At 39.8% G+C, this 9,681-nt stretch overlaps 1 long non-coding RNA gene across 3 annotated transcripts; it reads right to left on the bottom strand.

Moving 5' to 3' along the window:
- Window positions 1-2,750: 2,750 nt before the first annotated feature.
- On the bottom strand, window positions 2,751-8,453 carry LOC141042564 (uncharacterized). 3 transcript variants are annotated; one of them, XR_012205770.1, is made up of 9 exons: window positions 8,361-8,453; window positions 7,948-8,013; window positions 7,743-7,825; window positions 6,012-6,050; window positions 5,834-5,926; window positions 5,461-5,571; window positions 5,129-5,345; window positions 3,802-3,853; window positions 2,751-3,655 (listed from the first exon to the last, which is right to left on the bottom strand). It is a non-coding gene; the product is annotated as an uncharacterized lncRNA (long non-coding RNA). The 3 variants fall into 3 exon arrangements; XR_012205769.1 differs by lacking the exon at window positions 3,802-3,853 and having other exon boundaries at window positions 5,834-5,929; XR_012205768.1 differs by lacking the exon at window positions 3,802-3,853.
- Window positions 8,454-9,681: the final 1,228 nt, after the last annotated feature.

The following is a 9,681-nucleotide window of genomic DNA, read 5'->3' as shown; positions in this document are numbered from 1 at the left end:
CGAAAGAAAAAAAAAGTAGACGCATTTTTTCTTGCAGTCGAAATGCTAAGGAAGACCGGGGGAAAACCAAAACGTCGAAAAAAACCGGGAAAAAACCGTTTAAAAAGCCGAAAATGCGTGCGTAAAAAAAAGAAAAAAAATCTGGAGAGAGCGCCCAGAGCGCAACACGTGGCGAATGGCTAAGAGCGCGCCAAATGACGCTGATCGTTGCGAGGCTCCTGAAGGAGCGCTCGTTAACTAGTTACTCCCAAGGCAGAGCTACGTCTCCCATTACACGTGATATAGCGCCCGCATTTGTCTAGAGATTTTTGGTTGGTCTTCATAGTGCATCAAAGCGGAACCAGCAACAAATATCCTCCACCACAAAAGATATATCCCGCTTACTGCAAGTTCTATATGGCGTTTGCCGATAGTCTGATGCAACTTGGGCCAGCCTAGTAGTGCTCTGGTTTATTTTCCATGGGATTTAAGTTCAATATCATCCAGTTCTTTGCACAGCTAGGTGGGTATGTCCAGTTACGTGCTTGTCTCCGGATTCCTTTTTGCTTTGTCTGTCGTTTATTATCTTGTATTTTTATACTCTGTATACTTTTTTTGCTTCTTTTATGCTTTCTAGTTTCTTTTCCTTTTATTTCTGTTTTTAATTTTCCATTTCTGCTATTTCATTTACAATGTTTTTGAACATGAACATTTTACATCATGTATTTTCAAATATTTAATCGCGGACAATAAGTTGTTTATCATGTACATCAAGAAATGTTCATCATGCTTATTAAAATTACTCATTGCGCTTCTAAAAGTTTTCTTCATGTATTGTTGAAAAATATTCAGAGTTTATTTTATGAAATTTTCATGATGTGTCCATAAAATGTTCACCTGGTATTTAAAAATTTGCATTAAGTTTCAGAATTGCTATGACGTATTCCAAATAATGTTCATCATTTTTTCAAAAATTGTTCATCATTCTTTCAAAAATATCCATCATATTTTTTTAAAATATTCATCATGTATATAAATAAATTCAATGTGTATTTTAAAAATCTTTACTTTATTTATTTAATTTTACCTTTTACTTTTTTTTTTGGTTTCCTTTGCTTTTCTTTATGTCCTTGTTTTTATGTTCATCTCATATAAAATATGTTCATAGTGTTTTATCAAAAATGTTCATCAAGTATTTTAAAAAGGTTCATCAAGTATTTTTACAAAAGTTAAGTGCATATTAAAAAATGTTCAATGTGTATTAAAAAAATTCATCATGCCCTTTAAAAAGGCCATTCTTGTATGGAAAAATATTCAACTTCTATTAAAAAAATTCATCATGTAGTTTGAAAAGGTGCTTCGCTTATTTAAAAAATGTTCATTTTGTAATAAAATTGTTTGCCATGTATTAAAAATATATCCATCATGTACTTTAAAAGGTTTTACTTGTATATTAAAAATATTCAATGCATAATAAAATATGTGTATCATGTATTTTCAAAAGGTTCTTTGCATATTTAAAAAATGTTCATCTTGTAATACAAATTTGTCGTCATGTATTATAAAATGTTCATAGTATTCTTTAAAAAGTTTCATCGAGTATTTAAGCAATATACCCAGCATATGTCTTTAAAATATGTTTAACATGTGTCAGAATTTATTTGTTGTGTATTACAAAATTTTCGCCATGCATCTACGGCCTGTTCTTTGTTTTTTTTAAACATGGTGTATTAAAAACTGATTTCCTTGTATCTAAAAATTGTTCATCGAGTTTTTCAAAGATTTCATCATTTCTTCGAAGAAGTGCACCGTTTATTTTTTAATGATCATTGGATATGTAAAAAACATGTGTGTGTTTTCAAGAATTGCATGAAATGAGGAACTTATGAAAAATAAGAGATACCTTACAAAAATTGTATCTAGAAAAATGTTGATGTATGTAAAAAAAGATATTTTATGTTTTGAAAAACATTCACGTGTTAAAAAAAGTAATCATGCATCTCTAAAATATATTTCCGCAGTTTATCTAAAAGAATTGAGGGGGGAAACAAGAATAATGCTGTGGCGTAGATGTTTTTTAGGCTAAAACCGCTCCACTTTATTGATCAATGATAACATTCATAGGGATGGCATTTATATCAGGCGGCTGAAGGAGCAAAAGGTGGCAGCCCTCAAAAAGATCTAGAGCGGATTTAGCGAGACTATGGGCCTTGATGCTGGACTCCAGTAGTCCCTCAAAGATGAAAGAACAGGAGGTGAACTCAGCTGAAGCCTGAATAATTTCCTTCATGATGCTTGTATAACTTCCTCGCAAAAAAAATGCTTGTATAACTCCCTCGGCATGCAAACACCTAAGCTGTTTGCTATCTGAGGCAATGAACACCTAAGCTAAAGAAAAATCATGAGCTAGCGCCAAAGCTTCTCGGCATGCAATTGCTTCACGTGTTGCTGCATCAATAACTCCCAAGGTATGTATAGCAGATGCACATTTCTTCGAGTTTACTGTCTCCAGGTATACACAGGTACTCCCTCCGTTCCGATTTACTCGTCGTGGTTTTAGTTCAAATTGAACTAAAACCACAACGAGTAAATCGGAACGGAGGGAGTATTTGAGGATGAAGTGGTTTGTTGGAATGTTTACCCCTGAAGAATGACGTTGCTGGGCCTGCCCCATATGTTGTGCGCTGTAGGCGAGCACATGGAGTAGCTGCTAGATAAGACAATCTGCATGGCTTAGGCCGCAACCCGGGACTGGCTTTGATGCATCAGGGTGTTTTCTTGGGTTCATCTGCTATCAAGTTCAGGGTGTTTCTCAAAAAATAAAAATAAAAAACGTGAGCCCTCGCTGATGATCTCCTCGTGCATGTCCTACTGATAGCATCCAATTGTTTGACAGTTGTTAATGATATATCAAGGAAGACGGGAGGAAGCTGCCGCACTATTATCCGAGATCGCACGGGTTGCTGGTTCTGATGAATGCCAGTTCAAGCACAAACCCCGTGATACTGTAATCATCCCTATGAACTTCGTTGTTAATCAATAAAGTCGAGCTTAGTTCCCTACAAAACAAAAACCAAGCCTGAAAGGCTGGGATCTGCTCCTGGCATACTTAGCTGTTTCGCGTCGTACCTTCTTCAGAAAACAAAACAAGCATGAAATCTGAGATTCAGCATGAAACCAAGAACCATGGAAACATTTTAGATCACTAAATATTAGTTTAGAGGGAGTACAAAAATTATAACCCAAAAGCTGTATGGATCTGACAGAAAAAAAAACACTTTAAGATGAGCATCATTTGTGGAGCACAAAATGATCAGAAATTACCCATGTATGTTCGTGAAAACATCACAAAACGACAAAAGTTGAGAGAGTTTATCCTTATAATAAAACTGCTATATGACTTGATACGCAAAAATTTGCCATGATCTTCATAATAAAAGTGCCACACATACATGAACTTCATATATATAGCTAAACAGAGGAAATTGCCATGATCTAGATAATAGAAGCCCCACATGTCGAGGATTTCATGTATATAACTAAAACACACAAAGTTGCCATGATAAAGAAAAAAACTACCATAACTTTCTACATGCCTGGACGTATACCACCGTCTTCTGGTAGATATTCCATGTGTTCCATCCATCTACTGTATATCTACCCGAAAACTCGTGCCCTGTGGTGAAAACAAACATCAATTTGCTTTTCATAAGCCAAATTAACCAAAAATGCTAGTTTAAGGACACAATTAACCATGGACATACATCCTAAGTTGACATGCTATTAACACAGAAGTAACCACAAACAAGAACTGTGATTTACCTAATGTGTGGTTCAACAGTTGTCATGCCATTGTGTTGAGTGCCACCTGTGCCTAACAATTGAACCAGGCATAAGCAACCCATTGCTCTTGTCACACTAACAGGCCAAAAGTTTGGCTTTTTACTGCCTTGATCAATCAATTGTCACCAAAATACCTCACTGGGACCAAAACACTTACTGGAAAATCTAAAAAAATCTCCTACTTTGTCTCAATCCAAACTATGCAAAATAAAAAATGCATGCATCTAAGTGAGCGTACTCAAATTACTCTGATTCCAAAATCTTCACCAATCAGACTTCGCGTGTGATGTAGGTCCCACGCGGAGGGAAAATAGACATCGAGTTACAAAGAAAATTTGTGGAAAAGAGACATAGAGCAACCATGTTGTGAGCGCAAAAGTTTCCATCATTGAAACATTGAATTTTCCACCAAGTACTTGAAAAAGTTGCCAAGCAAGTTAAGGCTAGCTAATTTTGTATTACCACTAGATCATGGTTCGGATTGTACAGCTGCCACGATTTCACTTTAAGAATCAACACCCCAACACTTCTCTTGTGCCCCCAGATTAAACTGTTCCTGGTTAGCTACCAAGTATAATCCGATTAAACCGTGGCGCATGCATTTAAATTTAAAGAACAAAGCAACCATGTTGTCAATACATAAGTTGCCACCACTGAAACATTGAATTTGCCACCAAGTACTTGAAAATGTTGCCAAGACAGTTAAAGCTTGCTAAATTTGTATTATCACTTGATCATGGTTCGGGTTGTAGAAGTTGCCATGATTTCACTTCAGGAATTGACACCCCAACACTTCTCTCATGCAACGATACTGCAGTGCCAACTTTTTACTACACAAGATGGTAGCTGCATGACTACTATGCAGGTAATTTTTCACTAAAACTAGATAGTAATATCATGACTACGATGGTGGTAATTTCTTACAAAATAATTTGATAATCCATGGAAAGGTGGTGGTTAATTTATAGTGAACAAGGTGATAAATTGACTTTTGCGAAATAAATTGACAACTACATGAATAGTGCCACTATGATGGCAATTATTTACTAAACAAGCTGGTAATTTTGTCTATTGTGGTGGTAGCTATTCAATAAAAAAAATCATGATGTACTACGGCGACAACATGTTATTACAAGCTATAAAACTGTCATGTAGTCATTTTTAAAATTATCTATAAATGTAGTAGCAAGGTCACTTGACAACCTCAATTAATATGCAGACCGTGACACAACCTACACTCATAGTGATATAATTAAAATGAGAATACTTAACATTAATATTCAAAATGAGAAGAGGTACCCCTTACATTGCCCATGGGGAGCGAAGCCTACAAGAAGAGGAGGGGATTGCCACCGAAGATGGTGGAAGTGAGCACTTATCATCGCACTCCTGCATTGTCTTGTAGCATTGCCAATTTCCTACACAGCAGTAGCATCTATCTTTATCCGGGTTGCATATTGGAATACTTGCACTCTTTTTGCACCAGGTATCAGGGTCATTGTCTCGGAGGCCTCTGCCATTGCCTGTAAAATTATTGAAACAAACATAGCATTAATATTCAAGGCTAATAAAAATAGAAAACAAGAAAATTAGAGGATATCATTAAAAAGGAAATACGACAAGAGTAGTGACACCTACATTGCCCATGAGTAGCGAGGCATACAAGAAGAAGTAGTACAAATACTGCATGGATGATCTTCATGCGCTCTCCCATGTTGTAGGCAATCGATCACGATTGTAATAGGGTAGCTATTCGATCCAAGAACAATAGCTTAAATGAATTATTCATATCCAGCAAACATAAACAGAAACAAAAAATAAACTTTGAAAAAACATTTTTTTTGCGGCAACCAATAATCATATTTAATAATCATTCTTTAGTTTACACATCAAACAGGAGATGGGCCAAAATCATGAAGTCCCTGCTCAACCATATTCTACCTCAATGTTGCTATTACTTGACCATATGTTCAGATCAGCAAGATACCAGACACCAATGATCTGAAAATACCTGTCTGACAAAGCAACAACTGTTGCTAGAGCTATATTCTGCTATGGATACTGACGGTTCCAGATATGTCCAAGAATGACGGTTCCGAGTGCCCTGCTATATCATTCAAAGGGAAGGAAGATGTGTCATATATGCTCATGTAGCGTTACTAATCACAGAGAATTTAAGATAGTATTACCTGTCTTTTTGAGACACCAAGGTCTGTTATCCTGTGATTCTGCAAGGTATACGGCATAAGTAAATGTAAGCATAAATCTCACAGAAGTGACAACTTGCTGATGCAGGAACAATCAATGAATAGGGCAAGAAAAGAGATGCATTAGTTAAATCTAAAAATCCTCTAATATCTTATTTATATATTATAACAGTACCAGACTAACAAGTGCAAAGATACTATCTAAAAACCAAAAAAAAAAAATTTATGTCAAAGATATCGTTTTAGAAATCCACTCCTGTGGATGTTTAAACACGAAGAGAGGATAAACACTAGTAGGCTGATCTTTCCCTGCAGCTCACCTTCTGTTTTTTTAAATGACAAATATGAAGTCATTTTCTTGGCCGAGAAATTTAAGTTTGTCAACTTGATAGTGCTAATCTAGATACCTACAAATGTATTCATGACCAAAAACAAATTAGGTAAGTTCAATCCCACTTCTACATTGTTTTGCTGGAACAATATGAGAGAAACAAGTTGGGATGGTAATCTGATATGTCTCATTTGTACATAATCCTGTTACTTTTGAATAGTTGAGTCCTGTAGCCTTTTCTAGTGTACTGATATTTGAAACGGGAACATGGCAATGTGTTGAATTCCTTTTTATTCTACTCATGTGATGTCGCTTATCTTCTGTTTTATGTTATGTTGCCATGTGTATCTATAGTATGAAACTATGAATGCTCTACACTTTGTTTTTCTTGAACATTGTCAGGGCAATGGACCATTTCTATATGTAGGTTGCCTTATTTTATGCGGAGTTGTAACTTGTAAAGATGCACAATGATTCTGCAGCTCCAGTACTGGATGCTGACAAAATAGAAGTTCCTTGACCAAATTAGTGACGACAAAAGTACTGAGGAGCAAGCTGCCGGGAGGTCAGCCCGGGATTTCTGGTAATGGAGAACCTTTTTGTGGAGGTAATTCACATTGGCAAGCACAGATGGACTGCCTACCAAAATTTAAGAGGCTTCCTGGACCAGGAGGTCACAGTCGGATAGCTATAGTGGACCAATCATTCCATTCAACTTCCAGTGCTGCTTGTCCTCCTATGACACTGGGGATGTGTTTGGTTCGGGTGGGGGTAACACAAACGGTAATGTAACTGGATCATGGTGGGATTTAGGATGTAACGGGCAATTCATAGTTCTGTTTGGTTCGAACTAGTAAAGGTAACATTTTACACACGGGTGTTTGGTTTGGGAGATCAAAGAGTAAGTGAAACATCAGTAGCTTTAACAGGAAAAATATATACCGATGAGGCCACAGCATGCCATGATTGAGAAATGCATAGCCTAGGAATCTGGCGAGCCCTTGTAAGTACTTCTCTGTATGCCTACATGCAAGCGTACATGTGCACAGTGTTGTATCTGGTTTCAGCATCTAATAAACTTTAAAATATGTTGCATTATACCTAGGCGCATCCATCCAACTTTTATCCATAGTAGCTTAGCTTCACACTTGGTTACTACCAAATCAGCACTAAATCCTGAATGGATTTTTTTTAGAAAAGGTAAATCCTGAATGGATAATATCAGAACCAAATAACGCAAGGAATTAATGCAAGTACTGTAAATAGATCTTAAAGTGGCTCAGAAAAGAAAGGAAGAATCATAGAACCAATTCAATGGCAGTACACATCATAAAGATAGATATGGCCATAAATAGAACAGATCAAAGTTGTGGTTGACTCACCAACTGGTGGAGGATGCAGTGACAAGCATGGAAGGAGGATCGCTGCGCCGCTGCTGGAAGCTGACTCGTTGGGAGCAAGAATCCTAGTAAACAATCAAATCAGACAGTATAAAAGCAGTGCCAAACATAAGGAGGCATCTCCACATATTCATGACATCCACACATATGGAGGGCCTCTGGACTTGAGTGGGGCAGAGAAGCTCACCTGTGTGGTTGCAGCAAGCACGTCAGGTGGATGGTCTCTTGAAGATGAGCCCCACGGTGTAGCCTTCTGAAGAAAAAGTGGCATAAGAACTGAAGCCTAAGCAAAACATTCAATTATTGTTTCACACGCTGCATTGGCTGGGAGACGCTAGGAAAGCACTAAGATAACAACTTCGATAAATCTTGGGAGCCAAATTAGTTTTTTTTTTGAATGGTGGAGCCAAATTAGTTACAAAACATCACCTAGATATTAAGCTCCCCATTTTCATGTACAACATATGTTTGTTTGATACAATTTCCTACTCTATCTATCATTTCAGGTATTCATATAAATTCTGAATTGAACAGCCAGACTCAAGAAATCGTATAGTACTAAAAAGCAAAAATAAACACCGAACATTCCACTCCACGCACCTTATGCAAAACGGTGGCGTTTGGTTCACCGGCAAATAGTCTGCTGTGTAGATCAAATACCACAAACTGGTCGCTTTTGGTACTTCCCTTTCGCCGGCTCAATATTACCAGTGTTCCTCTGTGCACCTGCAGGAAAAACAAGATTGCGATGAAAGTCAGGTCGCAGAGAGAGAGGGAGAACAGAGGGGCTCGCAGAAGCTCTCCTCATTCCCCCACCGCCGGAGATCTCCCCGTTCTCCACTGCCGGAGCCCCATTCCCCGCCGCCGGAGCTCCCTGCTCCCCAACAGTCACAGCACGCCGGCAGGAGAGAGAGAGAGAGAGAGCGGGGGGGGGGGGGGGGGATGGATGGATGAGCTGTACCTCAAATGTGCATCGGTGCCCCTGGCCAGCCCCGCCGCCGCTGCCTGATGTGTTCGTGAGCTAGGCGGTGGAGATGGGGGACGTCGGGAAAGTCATTGCGGCGGCAGCCTCGCTGGCGCTCACGCACGACGGCTGGTCGGAGAGAGGTGGCCATCCGGAGAGAGAGCACGAGAGCGTGGGGGCGGTGGTGAAGAGGCAGGACGGCGTGGGGTGCCGCTCGAGGGCCAGGATGGTCGGGGCCGCGCTGGAGAGGCAGGGCAGCGGTGGGACGGCGGGCGGCGGTGGGACGGCGTGGGGCGGCGGGAGGTTGACCGGCGGTGTTATGCCCGGATCTAGATCGAGCTAAGAGAATTGGGGATCGGAGCACTAGGGTTCGTCACCAGGAACGTGTGAGAGTATCAGAGGCGAATTTGCGAATCTATATTAGCAGTAAAGTGTGGTAGTTCATCATTACAGAAAATGGCATGCCTTACAAAGAGAGAGGAGTGGCTTTATATAGCCGGCGACAACAGGTGACGGTAAACAGTATGGCAACGAAAACTAAACAGTAACACGAAACGGTTCGTTCGGAGGGCGAGCGCAGCGAGCCGTCCGATCCTTCTTCGAGCTTTGATCCTGGCCGTGCGTTAACTGAAGATGCCCGCGTTGAACTGCAGCTTGCTGTGGCCTGACAATACTCCCCGCTGAGAGCGAACTTGCCCTCAAGGAGCTTGGCGATTGAACCAACGATCCACCGTTTGCTTGAAGAAAGCCGGGAACACCTTTTTCATGAAATCTGCATCTTCCCAGGATGCATCTTCCGGAGGCAGGTTCTCCCATTGTACCAACCACTGAACCACAACAACATTGTTGCGAGGTATCTAGCGCGTCTCAAGCACCCAGGACGGTTCAGTGCGCACACGTCCATCTGGCCCGATCAAAGGCAAGTCAGCACAAGGAATTGCCTGAGGTCCCAAGTGT

Source organism: Aegilops tauschii, chromosome 3 (assembly GCF_002575655.3).
Source record: "Aegilops tauschii subsp. strangulata cultivar AL8/78 chromosome 3, Aet v6.0, whole genome shotgun sequence".
NCBI classification, from domain to species: Eukaryota; Viridiplantae; Streptophyta; class Magnoliopsida; order Poales; family Poaceae; genus Aegilops; species Aegilops tauschii.
This window is presented reverse-complemented; position numbering and strand designations above follow the sequence as displayed.